This window comes from Moschus berezovskii, chromosome 12 (genome assembly GCF_049115385.1).
Source record: "Moschus berezovskii isolate FMDL1 chromosome 12, NW_MosBer_1.0, whole genome shotgun sequence".
Taxonomy (NCBI): Eukaryota; Metazoa; Chordata; class Mammalia; order Artiodactyla; family Moschidae; genus Moschus; species Moschus berezovskii.
Window position 1 is genome coordinate 15683133 of NC_142471.1, and position 19175 is coordinate 15702307.

Genomic DNA, 19175 nt, shown 5'->3' on the forward strand with positions numbered 1-19175 from the left:
GAACCTCCTCTAGTTCTGACCTAGACAAAGACTCTGCTGCTGCTGCTGCTAAGTCACTTCAGTCATGTCCGACTCTGTGCGACCCCATAGACGGTAGCCCACCAGGCTCCGCCGTCTCTGGGATTCTCCAGGCAAGAACACTGGAGTGGGCTGCCATTTCCTTCGCCAATGCGTGAAAGTGAAGTCGCTCAGTCGTATCCGACTCTTCGCGACCCCATGGACTACAGCCTACCAGGCTCCTCCACCCATGGGATTTTCCAGGCAAGAGTACTGGAGTGGGTTGCCATTGCCTTCTCCCAGACAAAGACTCTACACCTTGCCAAGGGTTGGTTTCTGAAGTCCAAATGAAGCTGCATAAGCTTTCTCAGTCTCCCTGTTTCATCTTTTCCACATCAAGGATTCTATATGAGATGAAAGTTCCAACAAAAAAACCTGTGGACCTTGGCCACATTGTTGAGTGTTCTTACAGATAGGAAAATAGTAGTACATCTACTTGCCTCACACCATTGGTTTCCCTGCAATTTACTGACTTTCATTCAGGTCATGGAGAAGAGCGCATGCCTGCTTGCTAAGTTGCTTCAGTCCTGTCCTACTCTTTGTGACCCCATGGACTGTAGCCCGCCAGGTTCTTCTATCCATGGGATTCTCCAAGCAGGAATACTGGAGTGGGTTGCCATGGCCTCCTCCAGGGGATCTTCCAAATCCAGGGATGGAACCCAGGTCTTCTGTGTCTCATGCATTGCAGGCAGATTCTTTATCAGCCGAGCTACCAAGGGAAGCCCCAATGGGGAAGAGAATGACCAGTTAGTAGTTAATGGTTGATTATTACTTTGTTTTGTCCTCCTTGGTAGGTCAGCTGGTAAAGAATCAGCTTGCAATGCAGGAGACCCTGGTTTGATTCCTGGGTCGGGAAGATCCCCTGGAAAAGGGATAGGCTACCCACTCCAGTATTCTTGGGCTTCCCTGGTGGCTTAGATGGTAAAGAATCCACCTGCATTGTGGGAGGCCTGGGTTTGATTTCTGGGTGGGGAAGATCCCTTGGAGAAGGGAACAGCTATCCACACCGGTATTATTGCCTGGAGAATTCCACGGACAGAGGAGCCTGGTGGGCTACAGTCTATGGGGTCACCATGAGTCAGACATGACTGAGAGACTTTCACTTTCACTTTAAAGATGAAGAAAGATTGAGGGGGGAAGTGGGAGAGTAACACCAACAATAATAGGAAGGTGGTCCCAGAAAGTTTCTGGAAGGAAAAATGGACAGGTGGTGATGTCAACACCATCAAAAATTTATTTCTAAGGAGAGGGGATCCAGTAGGGACTTCTCATCCTCTTCTATTTTTGACCTGATTTGCAGCCACACTCAAGTGCATTCACTTTGTAATAATGTGTTGACCTGTACACTGATAATTTTGTACTTTTCTCTATACATTTCAATAAAAGGTATTTTTAGAAAGTATTTTCTTTGATTCAAATACCCCCTAACCACTAGAGCAAATGTCATCTTGACAGTTGGTTGAACCAATCAATGTATTTTGTTGTTAGGCGACCAGGGAAGCCCAATCAATGTGTATGAAATTCTATTTGAAAATTCTATTTTCTGCTTGAAAAATATTTCTTTGTTCACCAACTGGCTTCTGAAGTTGCCCTGTCCCTGTTCTCATCTTCACCAAGTTCCCAGATTTCTTTTAAAGGGAGGATGGAATCAGCATTCTCCTATCGGCTCAGCTAGTCCACACCTATTACCTAAGAACCAAATCCCAGGAGTCAAAAACTCAAATGGTTGAGGGTCCAGACTCATAATGTTGTGAATGAAGTGGGCAGAATGCAGACTGGGAGCATGGAAGCTGGCTCCAGGGGATGGGGGTGCGGGGGGGGAGGAGGAGGAGCCACCTGGTTTAGGGGATTATTGCCTGGCTGGAATGTGAAAATTGCCACTGATGAAGGTTTATTATTCAGTCATACCTCAGCAGAGCATTTAGACATACTGGAGAACTCAAAAATCTAGTCCAAACCTGACACTTTGCCTATGAATGGAATTTGACCCAGAGAAGCCAGGGATGAGTTCCTGATCAACCTCAGGTCAGAGTGGTGGGGTGGGGACCAGGTCTGGCAGACAGAGACAGTGCTATCACCTTTGCTCCTCAAAGCAATCTCAAGTGGTCGAGTATGTTAGCTCCATTTTACAAATGATGTTACTTGCTAAAATTTTCAGTCAGTAAAGACCAAAATGACCTCCTGACCACCCAGAGTTTTTATTCCCAGTGAAGTAAAGATGCAAGATCTGCTTGAGAGGTGAGGGTCAGACAAGTTCGATATTGCAGCTCTGTGTAGCCCCTGCCCTTTGAGTCTCTCTTGGGCCTAGAAGTTGATGTACTTTCAACATGATGGAGTGAGAGAAAAAGGCACATCATGAAATAAATTGGATTTAAATGAGCCTCCCTTGGGAAGAAAGAGACCTAAGGGAAAGCATTTAAGGAAAAATTATACAGAGATGGTACCCTGAAGGAAGACGTTTGTTGTCTTGTCCTGTCCTTATGGAGCATTTGTTAAGAAGTCTGTGGTTGGTGTAATATTCTAAGTTCCCCAGTTCTTAGACTATCTGTTGCCTTAAGCCTTTGGAGGGTAAGATAGAGAAATTAACCTAAAATCAGCCCAGCAAGGGAGATGGAAATACAAAGGGCAGAGGCAGGCATCAGTGGGTGGGGAAGGGTTAGAACAAGGGCAGCCCCTGAGACTCAGGTCTACCGCCTGCCTGGCTGACCGGACTTCCATTACTGACTTATGTTAATACATTAGGGCAAGTTTCTTCTCTTTTGTACGTCTTGTTCATCCCCATTTATGAATGACAGCACAGCTACAAAGGGCTTCCCAGGTGGTGCTAGCTGTAATGAACCTGCATGCCAGCGCAGGAGACGTAAAAGACACAGGGTCATGGTTTCAATACTTGGGTCGGAACCCACTTCAGCATTCTTGCTTGGAGAATCCCATGGACAGAGGAGCCTGGCAGGCTACAGTCCATAGGGTCGCAAAGAGTCAGACACGACAGAGCAACTTAGCACAGCTACATAGATACTACACTTTGACATAAAAATAACACACTCACACAAATAGACTTTAGTGTTTTTATAGCTCAGAGATCTAAAGATCTTTCTATTAATTCCCTTTCACTCACTCACCCTCTAACAGGATCTAATCTAATGCTTGATGATCTGGGAAACCAGGTCCCGAAACCATGCCCCCACCCCAGGGTCTGTAGACAAAATGTCTTCCACGAAACTGGTCCCTGGTGCCAAGAAGGTTGAGGACTGATGCTCTAACTGATAAAAGATCAGAAAAGAATAGATAGAAGTGGATAAATCCTTCCCCTCATGCTTTTACAGAAAAGGACACAATTTCAAATGTCAAAAATTACCTGAAGAACATACTATGTCACTTTTTTCTTGCAATCCTCCAGAGTACTGTTTCATCTTTTTCTTGCCTTTTCTTTTATCATTTTATCTGTCTTAAACAATTTTTAATCTTAGAGGAAGGAGGGAAGAGAGGTGAATACTGTTCTTTAAGTGCCTGGTAATTGTCAAGAACTATGCTATCTCAGTGACGCCTCAAAGCAATCTACTGTAGTCTTGTATCACTATCTTCACTTTGTAGCTGAGGAAACTGGAATTCAGAGCTGTTAAGTTACTTGCTGAGTCTCACTCAGTAGGTAAATGATGGAGTCAGATTCAAGCCCTGGTCTGGCTGATGGTTAAGCCTGTGCGCTCCTCAATCTACCTTAGAAAAATGCATCAAGGCTTGGATGAGCTAATGGAGGACTGCCTTCTCAATGCTAATAACTCATCTGAGGCTCACAATAAACCTAAAAAGGAAGTGCTCTTATTATTACCCACATTTTCTCCATGATCAAAATGAACTAGAGAGCAGTTAAATAACTTGCCCCCAATCACACAGTTAATGATAGGTAGTGCATGTGTGAGTCCTCAGTCACTTCAGTCATGTCTGACTCTTTGTGACCCTATGGACTGTAACCCACCAGGCTCCTCTGTCCTTGGGATTCTCCAGGCAAGAATACTAGAGTGGGTTGCCATCCCCTCCTCCAGGGGATCTTCGAGACTGGGGATCAAACCCACATCTCCTGCAGCTCCTGCATTGCAGGTGGATTATTTACCACTGAGCCACCTGAGAAGCCCAATGATGGGTAGGCTGGGGTTCAAATCAGGCATCCAAGCTCTGAACCACCACCCTGTTTCATGAAAATAGAAATCAGAAATGTAAAATTATATAGAATGTGCATGCCTTCTGTGTGTGTGTGTGTACATATATACCCAGTTTACATCCTTCTGCCCTACGTTGCATGGTTTCAAGGCCATAACCAAAAGGAACCGACATCTTTATGCATACCATTTCCAAAACCCTCAGTTTATCTCCAGGTGTTAGACTGACAGCATCTGTAATGTCCTCACTGTCTGTTTGCATAGCAAAACTATAACCTCCTGAGAGCAGGTACCAGATGTGTCCTGTTCATCACTGTTCCCTAGAACACAGTGGCAGCAGCAGAACAGAACTTCACTTAATGAGCTTTTGTTGAAGGAAGGAAGGATCGAACAAGCAAAGGAACGGGTGCATGCTCAAAGTATCGGCAGTATTTTTGCTACAGCAGATAATTGAAATTCTTCAGTTGCCTTACTCTGCCAAGCTCTATTCTAAGTAATTATTGCAATCATCTCATTGAATCTCATAGGGCAACTACTACTTTTTACTCCTGTTACAGTTGGGGAACTAAGGCCCCCTGACGTTAAGTGAGCTGCCCAAGGTGAGGCACCAAAGCAGAGGCAGAGGCAGGAGGTAAACACAGGTAGAGAAGTCCAGGATGCATGCTTCTAAGTCTAGGCTGTGGCCCCTCACTCTGCTAGTTCACAGCTTACTCTAGCCCAGGATCAAGTATGGTGCTTGGGACACAGTCGACTCTCCATAAAGGTATTAACCAAGAAAAGGAGGAAACTCCCTCATGTTTCCAGGATGGTTTAAGACCCTTTACCACATTTAAATTCACTCATGAAATCGTGTCTCCCACAAATAAACAAGAGGCACCCAGACTGGACAGTGGGCAGTGATTACTGATTCTGGGCTTTAAGTAATAAAAGGAAGATCTAGTGTTACCAATGCCTGGGAGAGAAGAACCTGAAAAGCAGGATCACCCAGTGGGAGCCAGAATTTGGAAGAGATTTTGTTTTATTGCCAGAGACAGAGTCCAGGTGCGTGTGCAGAGAATACTCCCACCTCTATCTTTGCTTTCAGAGTTCTTGGTGGCATCTACCATTGGCCAAAACCAGGCAGAAGCCAGGCCCTGAGAGAGGCCAGAAAATGCTGCCCACCCAGGGTCAGCCTCTGGCGCACAGAGCAGGGCAAAGAAGGTAGACGCTGGGTTGGGCTGGGGAGAGTGGCAGAGGGAGAATGACCAGGACCACCAGGCACTTAACTGAGCTCTGCATCTACCACATGACTGAGGCCTTATCATTGCTACTTTGATCAATTTGCCTTAATCTTGTCAGCAATTTAGATTACAGGGAGTTTCATGCATTTTATGTTGATTCTATGGACTGCAACTTATAAGCGATTTCTTGAATTCTGGAAATGTGCCTCAATTTTTGCTTGTAACATAAATCTCCACACAGGGACTCCAAACTATACAGTCAGTTCTTCTTTGTTCATTCATCCAAATAATTCTTAATCATTATGCTGTGCCAGGCAGTATATGAAAACAAAGAGTCTTGCAATCAAGGGGGGAAGAGCTTCAGGTGAACAATCACTAGAATGTGTTAAGTACCTCAGTCAAGGTACTTAGGCTCTGTTAAGAGAGCAGAGAGGAGGAAACACTGCTTGAGTTGGGAAGGGGACATTCCAGGACTGACGGAAGAACATTTACAGAGTCTTAATGGTGTAAAATGCTCCTGGACTATGGAAATACAATGGATAATTACAAGTGATCCAAGGTCAGAGTACTTATGGGAAGTGGGAGGTAAACAGGAAGAGGCCTTTTGATCATCAGCAACAGCTCCTATCTCTTGGCTGCTGCTGCTGCTGCTGCTAAGTCACTTCAGTCGTGTCCGACTCTGTGTGACCCCACAGACGGAAGCCAACCAGGTTCCCCCGTCCCTGGGATTCTCCAGGCAAGAACACTGGAGTGGGTTGCCATTTCCTTCTCCAATGTGTGAAAAGTGAAAGTGAAGTCGCTCAGTCGAGTTTGACCCTTAGCGACCCCACGGACTGCAGCCTACCAGGCTCCTCCGTCCATGGGATTTTCCAGGCAAGAGTATCTCTTGGCAGGACAACATAAATAGAGAACTGGGGAGAACTCTGGTGTACTTGGAGATCTACAGGACAGGGGCTACATTGCCTCAACAGGAAATGAATGGTCTCTGTCTGTTTTCTCCAGCCTTACAGGATTTTGTTAAGATTAAGTCCCGGAAGAAAGAGTGTGACTGGCCTGGTGTGGGCAATATAACCATCACTCAGGAAGAGGAGGCACTTTGAGAGGACTCTCCAAAAGTACATTGGAATGCCACCTAGCCTAAACATGTAAATATCCTCTTCAGTGGGTTAGACTCTGTGTCTCTATCATGAAAGGGTTCTCCAGGAAGCAAAGAGGAACCATCGAAGGATTCTAAACCCTGGAATAATATAGTTGGCTTTGTGTTTCAAAACCATCACTCTTAGAAGCCATGTTAAAAGACGGATTGGGAGAGAAGTAGTCAGAGTCTGCTTTAACAGCTGAGGCAAAAATACATATCTGAAAATTTATTACCTAGAAAATTTCAAAATAAGGGGACCAATTTGAGAGATTAAGAATTCAAAGTGAAATTCTTAATGCACTTATGAAATTAAGTGCCATATAACTGATGGATACAGGGATGAGTAGAAAGAAAGGCTGGGAGTGGCTTCCAGGTTTCCCATAAGAGCTTGTAAAGAACTGTTGTAAAATTTGTAAAATTAGGGTAGTATGCCTCACACTGCAGGATCCTCTTCAGTTCAGTTCAGTCGCTCAGTCGTGTCTGACTCTTTGTGACCCCATGGACCGCAGCACGCCAGGCCTCCCCGTCCATCACCAACTCCTGGCGCCTACTCAAACTCATGTTCATCGAATCAGTGATGCCATCCAGCCATCTCATCCTCTGTCGTCCCCTTCTCCTCCCACCTTCAATCTTTCCCAGCACCAGGGTCTTTTCAAATGAGTCAGTTCTTTGCATCAGATAGCCAAACTATTGGAGCTTCAGCTTCAACATCAGTCCTTCCAATGAACACTCAGGACTGATCTCCTTTAAGATGGACTGGTTGGATCTCCTTGAGAGTCCAAGGGACTCTCAAAAGTCCTCTCCAACACCACAGTTCAAAAGCACCAATTCTTTGGCGTTCAGCCTTCTTTATAGTCCAACTCTCACATCCATACGTGACTACTAGAAAAACCATAATCCTCTAGAATAGTACAAATTTCAAACACTGGATCTCATTGTTCCAATAAAACATTAAAAAATTTCCAAGAAACCTCAAGTTAAAATACATCTCTAACATTCTTTTTGCAGTTGGGTATGGTTCAAAGTTCTTTGGTCTGACTCTCCTGACTTCTGGTATGGATAATATGATCATGGATGAGTGAATATATGCAACAGAAATAAAAAGCAGGAAACATTCAATATCAGTATAGGGAGTAGTGGGCTTCACTGGTGGCCCAGACAGTAAAGAATCTGACTGCACTGTGGGAGACCCAGGTTTGATCCCTGGGTTGGGAAGATCCCCTGGAGAAGGGAATGGCAACCCACTCCAGTATTCTCGTCTGGGAAACCCCACAGATAGAGGAGCCTGGTGGGCGACAGTCCATGGGGTTGCAAAGAGACAGACACAACTGAGTGACTAACACACACACACACACACATAATGAGTAGTGGTGCCTGAAAGGTATATGCTAGGGTTTTACAGGAAAAAGGCTTATTCTAATTGAGAAGAATCTGGGTTGATTATCAGGTTAAAGAGACCTTAGAAGGAAAGAGCCAGATCCTTTGGCAGCAACAAGCAAACATCGATAAAATACCAGATGTACAGCTGGCTCAGATGGAGAAATGCCAACAACACTAATATCAACAAACAAGATATCCACAACCAAATCCATCAGTCTGTATATAAAGAAAAATCTACATTTCTAAATCTGGTGTGGTATGACCCACAGTACAAATACTTGGATTGATCAAACAGACCCTGGCACTCACCAAGTGAAAGCTGAATTAACTCTCAATATCATGGACAATAATAATTGCAGGCATTTCCTTCCATTGAACCTGGTCCTCCTGACCCTGTTGGACAGCCAAAGAGGCTGCTTCTGGGTATTTCAACAACATACTTTGTGTCTTGATTGTTTCTCTTAGTTACACAGTCATGAATGCTTCTTTAGAGACAGGTGAATTTGAATCAGAGTCTAAGAACTGGAAGAGGTCTTGAAGATTAGCAGGTAGAACATCATACTTGCTGTAGCATTTAATCTACTAATTTTTCAGATGAAGAAACAGAGGCCCCAAGAGGTTGAATGATAAGAGGTGGAAAGTGTAGAGGATATGAGCACACAACTTGAAGCCAGAATGACTAGCTCTGTAACCTTGACGAGGTTCCTTCTCCCTGTGTGGAGAATGATACCTATCTCGTATGATAGTTAAGAAGAATCAGTGCATTAAACCACATAAAGTGTTCCTAACACATAATAAGTGTCATATAAATGCTTGTATTCATGAGCCCCACTTCAACTGGGAAACTGATCCTACCTTTCCTATACATAGTTAAAAGAGGAAATTTTTACCTACTGGCAAATTTACAATGATTACAGATAGCTGTCATATATAATATCTTTTAAGGATGTCTTATCAAAATTCGCATTTGAGTTCGTAAAATTCACTCAAGAAGAGCTCCTTGACAGGCAGGAATGATAACCAACCCAGGAAATCAATAAAGTCCAGTGACCAACAGAGTCTGAAAATGATCGTTTTTACCAAGTAGATCCTAATTGCTCCTCAAGTGTTAGCCTCACTCCACATCACATGAATATTTCTACAACTTGGGTCTATCTCTGTCAACTATGGTCTTAATGAACTGAAGATGTTTGGCTCAGATGCCGTTTCTGGCAAGACTCTTAGTTCAACTTTTCTTTGGCTGGTCAAGATTATTTTTCAACAGGTTCTTTAGCGGACAATGTTACAGTATAGCTCCAAAGAAATCAAAAAATGAATATTGCTGTGGGTGGAAAAAGAAATACAGAATAGAACTCCTGTCATGCTGATAATTATAATCTACAACATGTTTGATTTACTGAGTGTGGCCAAAGCGCACACTTTATAAGGAGAAGTTTGAAGCATAGATATCAAAGGTTAAAAACTCAACTGGCAAAAAGACTGTTTATGGAAAATGACATTTAAGAGTCACTTGCACCATAACCATATGACTAATGAAGTTGATTACATCACTGCAGATGGTGACTGTAGCCACGCAATTAAAAGACACTTGCTCCTTGGAAGAAAAGCTATGACCAACCTAGACAGCATACTAAAAAGCAAAGACATTACTTTGCCAACAAAGGTCCGTCTGTCTAGTCAAAGCTATGGTTTTTCCAGTAGTCATGTATGGATATGAGAGTGGGACCATAAAGAAGTCCAGTTCTTCGGCTGAGCGCCAAAGAATTAATGCTTTTGAACTCTGGTGTTGGAGAAGGTTCTTGAGAGTTCTTGGACTGCAAGGAGATCCAACCAGTCCATCCTAAAGGAGATCAGTCCTGGGTGTTCATTGAAAGGACTGATGCTAAAGCTGGAACTCCAATACTTTGGCCACCTGACATGAAGAACTGACTCACTAGAAAAGACCCTGATGCTGGGAAAGATTGAAGGCAGGAGGAGAAGGGGATGACAAAGGATGAGATGGTTGGATGGCATCACTGATTTGATGGACATGAGTTTGAGTAAGCTCTGGGAGTTGGTGATGGACAGGGAAGCCTGGTGTGCTTCAGTCCACGGGGTCGCAAAGAGTCGGACACGACTGAGTGACTGAACTGAACTGAATGAAGTTGAACCTCCTAGAATTGAAAACAGCCCAGAAAATATACAGCACCTCAAACATACTTGGCTTAGAGTAGGTATCCAGTGAAAATTAATTGAATAAATCTAATCTTCATCAATTAAAAATTAACTCACATTAACTTGGATATTTATTATCTGACCTACGGTACTTGAAAGAAATGTGATAAATTTCTTATGTAATGAACTCTTTGATATGGAATGGGTAATAACCTAGATAGCATATTAAAAAGCAGAGACATTACTTTGCCAACCAAGGTCCGTCTAGTCAAGGCTATGGTTTTTCCCATGGTCACGTATGGATGTGAGAGTTGGACTGTAAGAAAGCTGATCACCGAAGAATTGATGCTTTTGAACTGTGGTGTTGGAGGAGACTCTTGAGAGTCCCTTGGGCTGCAAGGAGATCCAACCAGTTCATTCTAGAGGAGATCAATCCTGGGTGTTCATTGGAAGGACTGATGCTAAAGCTGAAACTGCAATACTTTGGCCACCTCATGCGATGAGTTGACTCACTGGAAAAGACTCTGATGCTGGGAGGGATTGGGGGCAGGAGGAGACGGGGACGACAGAGAATGAGATGGCTGGATGGCATCACCGACTCTGTGGACTTGAGTTGGAGTGAACTCCGGGAGTTGGTGATGGACAGGGAGGCCTGGTGTGCTGTGATTCATGGAGTCGCAGAGTCGGACACGACTGAGCGACTGAACTGAACTGAACTGAATTAAGAAGACCAAATAATGAGTTCTGATAGTAGACAGCATAAAATAGAAATTTAAAGAAAATCGATAAAGGTTTTAATACTGTAATGAAGAGAGTAAATACTTTCATTTTTCACCTTTATTTCATAACCTACCTGTTTAATATTTGAAATCCTGAGGATTATCAGGATGACAAAAATTTTCTCTTTCCTTTAGAGATCAGGAGACAACCTTCTCAAAGATTATAGTTGCAGGCGTCTGCCTTGTAAAATCGGAGAAGGCAATGGCAAGCCACTCCAGTACTATTGCCTAGAAAATCCCATGGATGGAGGAGCCTGGTAGGCTGCAGTCCGTGGGGTCGCTAAGGGTCGGACACGACTGAGCGACTTCACTTTCACTTTTCACTTTCCACTTTCACACATTGGAGAAGGAAATGGCAACCCACTCCAGTGTTCTTGCCTGGAGAATCCCAGGGACGGGGGAGCCTGGTGGGCTTCCGTCTATGGGGTCACACAGAGTCGGACACTACTGAAGTGACTTAGCAGCAGCAGCAGCAGCCTTGTAAAATAGTCTGGCAGTTTCTGAAAAGGTTAAAGGAAGAATTACCATCAGTTCTGTCCAGTTCCGTCTGACGCAATAATTTCACAAATTGATGTATATCCAAGAGAAATGAAAACATATGCCCTAGCAAAAATTAGTACATGAGTTTTCATAGCAACTTTATTCATAGTTGACAAAAATTAAAAAACTGCAAATACCTATCCACTGATCAATAGATAAATAAAATGTGGTATATGCATACAGTGGAATATTATTTGGCCATAAAAAAGACAGGCATAAAAGGCTATATATTGTATGACTGTTTTTATATGAAATGCCCAGAACTGGTGAATCGATAAAGAAAAATGTATATTAGTATTGCCCAGGGACGGCAGCAGAGGTGGTTGGGGGAGGTTAGGTTGAGGGAAAATAGGAAGTAACTGCTTGCTCATGGGGACTAATAGGTATGAGTCTTTTTAGGGTAATAAAATTTTTCCAAAATTGATTGTGGTGAGAGTTGCACAACTCTATAAATATACTAAAAAATCATTGAATTGTACATTTTAAATAGATTAATCATATGGTATAGGAACTATGGCTTCCTGGTGGCTCAGTGGTAAAGAATCCACCTGCCAATGCAGGAGATGCAGGTTTGATTCCTGTGTTGGGAAGATTTCCTAGAGTAAATGGCAACCTGCTCCAGTATTCTTGCCTGGGAAATCCCATGGACAGAAGAGCCTGGCAGGCTACAGTTCATGGGCTTGGAAGAGTCGGACACAACTTAGCATCTAAAAACAACAAACAATAATAGGAACTATATGTCAATAAGGCTGCTATTAAAATAAGTTACAAACTGATGCAGTTTTAGCTCTGCTTACATTATTTTTAAAAAGCTGTCCCCAAAAGAGAGCTTTTAAATTCATCTAGTAGAGCAACAGTACTCCCTAACACCTGTGACAAGTTAGAGATCAGACATGATCTGCCTAGAATAATCATGAAAAGAACTGCAACCCCCAGAAAGAGGATTTCGTGTTTAATTTAAGCTGTGATGTACACCGTGCAAAGGACAAAGAACACTAGAGAGTCTCATATTCTCTCTTTAGTCTGCCATGAGAAAATTTCACTAAACCCGAGAAACTACGTAGAAGCTGATTTTTATCAGTCCTAAAAAATTAACTCCCAGGTTCTTCACTAAGTTGTACTCACACTTGTCTTGCTAATGCTTTGCTGAGCCCTCTCTACCTCAGGGCTCTTGAATCGGCTGTTCTCCCCGTATGAAGTCCTCACTTGTCCCCACATCTCCACCAGCTGACTCCTCCTTGATTAAGCCTCTGCTCCAATGTTGCCTTCTCAGGAAAAGTTCCTTAGCTCCTGCAGTTAAAATTTTCTTCCCCCATATAAACCCTCTCTTATGCCTCACTTTATTTTCTGTACAGCATGGCACTATCTGAAATTCTCACATGTTTATCAATTATTGTCTGGTTTCCCTGGTGGCTTAGACGGTGAAGAATCTGCCTGCAATGCAGAAAACCGAAGTTCCATTCCTGGGTCAGGAAGATCCCCTGGAGAAGGGAATGGCGATCCATTCCAGTATTCTTGCCTGCAGAATCTCATAGACGGAGGAGCCTGGTGGGTTACAGCCCATGAGGTCAGAAAGAGTTGGACACCACTGAGCAACTAACCCTTTCACTTTCCTCCAGCAGAAGACAAGCACTATGAGGCTTATACCCGAGCAGGACTCTCTGGGTCTCCTGGGCATAAAAGCCTTTCTGTGTCCCTATTTCTCGATTACAGAAAATAGGCATCATTCAGCCTCAAGGACCTTCGCAGAGTTCCAAGAGCAGGTTGGAACAGATACTAATCAGTGAAGGGAGGGGACGCAGAAAAAAGGGAGGAATAGTTAAGGAACAATAGTGCAGTCCCGGGGTTGAGTCCTGGTTCCCCCTCAAGGGATACACATAACAATGTCTTTGAGCTGATTTGCAGATAATGAAACCCCCACCAGGTGGGACTAGTTAAGTTAAAGTATGCTGCCCACAAGCATAGAGACTCCAGACTGGTTGGAACCAGAAGGTTGAAGATGCTGACTCCTACTTAACTCATGGCGAACCACTCAGAAGAATGTCCACGAGCTGATCACGCCCTCTTTGAACCATTACCATGGAGTTCCTCACCACCCTCTCCAGGCTGAGACACAGTTATGAGGGCATTAGCCTGCTGTGGCTCCCTTTGCCTGGCAAAGCAATAAAGCTATTATTTTTCAGTTCAGTTCAGACGCTCAGTTGTGTCCAACTCTTTGAGACCCCATGAACCGCAGCTCGCCAGGCCTCCCTGTCCATCACCAACTCCCAGAGTCCACCCAAACCCATGTCCATTGAGTCAGTGATTCCATCCAACCATCTCATCCTCTGTCATCCCCTTCTCCTCCTGCCTTCAATCTTTCCCACCATCAGGGTCTTTTCAAATGAGTCAGCTCTTCACATCAGATGGCCAAAGTATTGGAGTTTCAGCTTCAACATCAGCCCTACCAATGAACACCCAGGACTGATCTCCTTTAGGATGGACTGGTTGGATCTCCTTGCAGCCCAAGGGACTCTCGAGAGTCTTCTCCAACACCACAGTTCAAAAGCGTCAATTCTTCGGCGCTCAGCTTTCTTTATGGTCCAACTCTCACATCCATACATGACCACTGGAAAAACCATAGCCTTGACTAGACGGACCTTTGTTGGCAAAGTAACGTCTCTGCTTTTTAATATGCTGTCTAGGTTGGGCATAACTTTCCTTCCAAGGAGTAAGTGTCTTTTAATTTCATGGCTGCAATCACCATCTGCAGTGATTTTGGAGCCCAGAAAAATAAAATCAACCACTGTTTCCACTCTTTCCCATCTATTTGCCATGAAGTGATGGGACCAGATGCCATAATCTTAGTTTTCTGAATGTTGAGCTTTAAGCCAACTTTTTCACTCTCCTCTTTCACTTTCATCAAGAGGATCTTTAGTTCTTCTTCACTTTCTGCCATAAGAGTGGTGTCATCTGCATATCTGAGGTTATTGATATTTCTCCCAGCAATCTTGATTCTAGCTTGTGCTTCCTTCAGCCCAGTATTTCTCATGATGTACTCTGCATATAAGTTAAATAACCAGGGTGACAATATACAGCCTTGACAGACTCCTTTTCCTATTTGGAACCAGTCTGTTGTTCCAGACTGTTGTCCAGTTTTAATTGTTGCTTCCTGACCTGCATACAGGTTTCTCAAGAGGCAGGTCAGGTGGTCTGGTATTCCCATCTCTTTCAGAATTTTCCACAGTTTCTTGTGATCCACACAGTCAAAGGCTTTGGCATAGTCAATAAAGCAGAAATAGATGTTTTTCTGGAACTCTCTTGCTTTTTCCATGATTCAGCGGATGTTGGCAATTTGATTTCTTGTTCCTCTGCTTTTCTAAAACCATCTTGAACATCTGGAAGTTCACAGTTCACGTATTGCTGAGCCTGGCTTGGAGAATTTTGAGCATTACTTTGCTAGCGTGTGAGATGAGTGCAATTGTGCAGTAGTTTGAGCATTCTTTGGCATTGCCTTTCTTTGGGATTCTTTTTTACTTCACTCAAAACTCTGCCTCCAAAAATTAACTCGGTGTTGGGGTACAGAGGCCACGTTTGTCTTCAAGAACAGGGACTGAAATATTTCCCTGTGCCCAGAGAGCTACCAGATTGTTAGTGAATGCTTGATAAATATTTATTGAGTACATGATCTCCACGGGGCAAGTCATAATCAACTTCGTAAGCAATACCCGAAAGGTCAGGCTCTGTACCTTGAGATCACACCTCAGACAGGAGTCCTGGGACACTGACTCTTCAGAGAACAGTCTGTAGCCACCTCCAAGCTGAAAGGGCAAAGGGCTGAGTCTGAAAGCCCAGTTGGCCACCAAGGACTTCCTGTGTTCCTGCACCAGTATTCCCTCACTGCGGTCCCGGGTCAGGTGGTGGATGGCTCTGGGGCCTTTCCTGTGGGTTTATAAATAAATCTGGGCTCATGGCTGACCCCAGAGTGGCCCACATGGCAGCTTGCCCTCAGTGTGCTCCATTAGTAGGACTGCTCACGGGAAGCACAGCAAGCAAGAGCCATGCAGCAGCAACCCAGAACAGCAGCCTGCGTCTGTGCGGTCACACACACATCACAGGCTTCAGATTCTCTCTCAAAGGACCTACTGTACAGCACAGAGAACTCTGCTCAGTATTCTGTAATAACCTAAGTGGGAACAGAATCTGAAAAAGAATAGATATTTAATAACTGTGTATGTATAACTGAATCACTTTGCTGTATATGGAAAATAAACACAACATTGGTAATCGACTTTCAGTTCAGTTCAGTTCAGTTCAGTCACTCAGTTGTGACCGACTCTTTGTGACCCCATGAATCGCAGCACACCAGGCCTCCCTGTCCATCACCAACTCCCAGAGTTCACTCAAACTCATGTCCATCGAGTCGGTGATGCCATCCAGTCATCTCATTCTCTGTCGTCCCCTTCTCCTCCTGCCCCCAATCCTTCCCATAATCAACTTTACTCCAATATAAAATATAATCTGATCTCAGTCTTTACAGAAGCAGTTCATCCACATCATACCCCAAAGTTAGGAAATATCCATTATAAATCAGAATGGCTTTCTGGCTCAGTATTCTTGCCAGTCATTTCATTCAAGTGAATATTTAATCATAATGTTTCATTGGTTGTAGAGGGCTTGTCACTCAGTTCCAGGAAGTACCTGTTTACCTAACCCAGACTGCATACATACTTATATGCCGTGGGTATTGCGTGGATATTGTTGCCACTAAGGAAAACAATCCTTTCCCAATCATACTGAAGGTAGTCACAGGTCCCTTACTTTACAGAGCTACTCCTGTCTTCTTGATATTTAAACAACATCTTAGATTTCTAGAACTCCTTTCTGTTGTATGTCTTCCTGCAAATAGCAGTCCAGTTCATTTAATAACTATGGTGTTTCTATGTGATATACAAAGCCAATGGTATTAATGCCACTTTTGATCTTTTCTTGGTTCTGTTTTGACACGGGAGGCATAGGAGACCCAGAGAAGTTAAGCGGTGTAATCCGAGGTCACAGATCTGTTCAGTAGCCAGACAGTAGGAACATGTAGTCCGTGAACTTCCCTCCGCATCAGCATTTCTCAAATGCATAGTAATCTCTGGGGATCTGGTTACAATGCAGATTCTGAATATAACAGGTCTGGGGGTTGAGGGGCAAAACTGGGATCCTGTGTGTTTCCTAAGCTCCCAGGACTTGTTGCTGCTGGTGGTCCTCAGAACATCTTTCCCCACACCCTTATGACACCCCAGACATGTCCATCCTACTGTCTCCTCCAATGGCAGTTGTAGTATTTGGGTATTCTTTAATTTCCACCACTAACGTATCAAGCTCCATGAGAGCAGGAACTAGGTTTTTATTCACTGCTTTGACCTGGCCACCCAGCACCATGCACACCAAAAAGAAACCAAATGAATATTTTTGAAAGGTAAAGTGACCTATTTCCAACTGCACAGGCATAATAATTAAGACTCTGATTTCTGATACAAATGAAATTATTTACAAAACCAAAACAGACTCATGGACTTAGAAAACAAATTTATGGTTACCGGAAGGAAGTGATAAATTGGGAGTTTGGAATTAACATATATACACTACTACATTAAAAATAGATAGCCAACAAGGACTTACTGTATAGCACAGGGAAATCTGCTTAATATTCTGTAATAACCTAAATGGGAAAAAGAATTTGAAAAAGAATAGATATATGTATATGTATAACTAAATCATTTTGCTATACACCCAAAACACAAAACTATAAATCAGCTATAGTCCAATATACAGTATAAATTTTAAAAAGAATCAGCCATTTAATCAGTCTTTTAAAAGGCTATTCATCAAGTATCCTTTGTTGTCTGGAGTCTCATTATGATATCCAGTTGTCATCGCCAGGTACCAAAATAACCAAATAAAAGCCACATAGGGTCAACCAGTTTATACTGGCTACAGAACACTGTAAGGGGTCAGGGAGACAGAATCACATCCTTGGGCCTACAGGACTGGTTAACCTAAGGTCATTCCAAGGGCAAGGGGAGGGTGTAGAACCGTTAGGGTAATGGAGGCTCGCTGAAACTCAGCATCACCTGTGGATGCTGACAACCCCAGTCCTCCATGGATGGCGCCTTTTTCATATGCCAGGCACTCAACTAAGCACTTTGCACCTATCATCTCATGCCATCCTCTGGACAAACCTATGACACAGGCACTTTTTTTTTATAGGTAAGGAAGCAGAGACTTAGGGTTATTAAATCACAGGAGATGAAGCCAAGATCTGGACCTGGCAATGTGGCTTCAGCATCAGTGCTTCTAAGCATATCATTGATTGCTAGAAATACACAGGGAAAAGAAGCAATTGCCCAGGCCTGGGAGTGACTCAACTGGCCTCTCAATAACCTGATAACAGGCTCCAACAAATCCCAAATAGAGGAAAAAACATATCATATCCATATTATATCCCAAAGGATGTCCAATGATATAGCATAGGAAAAAAGATTCTGTTACAGCAAATGCTCACATAGTGTGATTCTATTTGGCTTATGGTTAAATATACAACACCACTGAAAGGTTAAGTAAGAGTCAGTGAAGTAATAAGTCTCAAAGGCCTCAGATTCCTTTCACACTTCATTAGGTTTCTTATGAAACCTTGCACTAATGTCTGAACCAAAGCTGAGAAGATGGTCATCACATGGAAGAGATCAGGATTTTGTGAAGCAAGTGTGTCCAATGTAAAAAGTCAAAAAGTCTAAAGGACAGAGAAAACTCCATTTTTCAAAGACTTAAAGAGCAGGATTCAACAGTTATCGTTTAATACTGTCAGAAAATGAGGCAGTCAAAAAAACAGGAAGAGAACACATTGTTCAATTGGATATGAGAAAAGGGTAAATTTAATCTGTTTTTGATAGATTTTTAAAGTGGAATAAGAAAATAAATCAGGACTATACTAAAATATACCCACAGGGTCTTGAATAAAACATTACTGTGAAAAAAGCTGAACTGTATAGTTTTTTAATTGCACTTGTTTCATTATTATTACCTTTGGGGGCAACATGATATGATGGATTGTGAAGGCACAAGGCCTGGTTCTGCCACTTCCTAGGTATGGTCTCCAGCAGCATAAGTCTTCCAGTATTCAGTGTGCTCATCTGTGAAATGGGACAACACACTCTTGCCTCCTAGGATTACTGGGAGTCTTATGTTAAATGACATACTGTGAGCATTTAGTTCCAAACAGAAAATCAACACAGGTTGCATCCTGTATTCTCTCCTTTCTTATAAGTTCTGTTTTCCTAAAAGAATCTCTTTTTAAGCATTTCTATTCCTAACTTAAAGTTTTGTGTGTTGGTAGAAACATAAAACTGTGGAGGATTAAGAAAAACAATCTACCTACACACAGAGGAAATGCATATATAAGAAAATGAGAACAAACTATTAGTATATCATATGGAAAGATTATCTTATGCTAAGTTTGGTGTGTTAAAAAATAAAATCACATAATAAAACAACAAGGTCCTATTGTATAGGAGAGAAAACTATATTCAATATCCTGTGACAACACATAATGGAACAGAATATGAAAAAGAATGTATATATATGTACAACTTAAACATTTTTCTATATAGTAGAAATTAATACAACACTGTAAATCAGCTACACTTCATAAAATAAATTTTAAAAACAAATTAAAAATTTTAAAATAGAACCATATAAAATTTCACATAGGTATGCATCCGTA